The sequence below is a fragment of the Tupaia chinensis genome, unplaced genomic scaffold (assembly GCF_000334495.1).
Source record: "Tupaia chinensis unplaced genomic scaffold, TupChi_1.0 Scaffold149964_2, whole genome shotgun sequence".
NCBI classification, from domain to species: domain Eukaryota; kingdom Metazoa; phylum Chordata; class Mammalia; order Scandentia; family Tupaiidae; genus Tupaia; species Tupaia belangeri.
In genome coordinates, this window is record NW_006209806.1 from 69,984 (window position 1) to 70,851 (window position 868).

Genomic DNA, 868 nt, shown 5'->3' on the forward strand with positions numbered 1-868 from the left:
TGGGGGGTGGAGGGCAGGGAGGCCAGGTGGGCCCCGTGTCTCTCCCGAGCCTGGGAGACAGCCACCCCTGCCCTCGGGCGACAGGCTTCACAGTGAAAAACATACCGCCACCCTTGTCCCCAGTGCTGTGCTGAGGTTGTTTTTCTTCAATAAATTATTTTCTAGCCACTCACCTGGGCGTGTGTGTTGGCGAGGGGGGACGGTGGCGGTGGAGGGATGCCCCCAAGCCCACCCTCCGCCCTCGGTGCGCATCTCCGGCCACACCCCTGCAGCGAATGGTACAGGGTCCGAGAAAAGCCTGGGGCCTGAACCAGCAAGCCCAGTGCAACCCGGTGGGGTGCCCCGAGTCCGAGTCTGCAGTGACGGTGACCTGGGGGGGCACCAGGGGAAGGGACTGGCTGGCGGGAGCTGAGATGGGCAGAGGGGCTCCTTGGGGGCCGGCTGGCAGGCTCCGGGCCACAGCTACGGGGTCTGCTCGTTACTCCGCTTCCCCCTCCACGACAGCTTCAATGAAAGGCAGGGGGTTTCCATGGGCCAGAGAGCGGAGGACTCTTCCCTTTCCAGAAAGGGTGGGGACGGGGCCAGCAGAGGGCGTAATGGCTGCGCTGTGGTCCTCGTCCCTGACCTGGCGGCTTCGAGCTCACACTGGGCACAGGTGCGTGCTCATGATCCCGAGAGGAGACCGGAGGAGAAGGGGTTGCGGCGTGGCCATTCCCCCTGGGGGTGGTGGGGGTGATTTCTTGCTTTCTGTCTCTGTCTCTCCAGTGTACCGTATAGCAAAAATCTCTCAACAAAACCCAAAAATGATGGGGCTGACACGTGGCATGGTAAAGGCGGTGGACTCCCACATGGGCGACTGCGGTTCAAG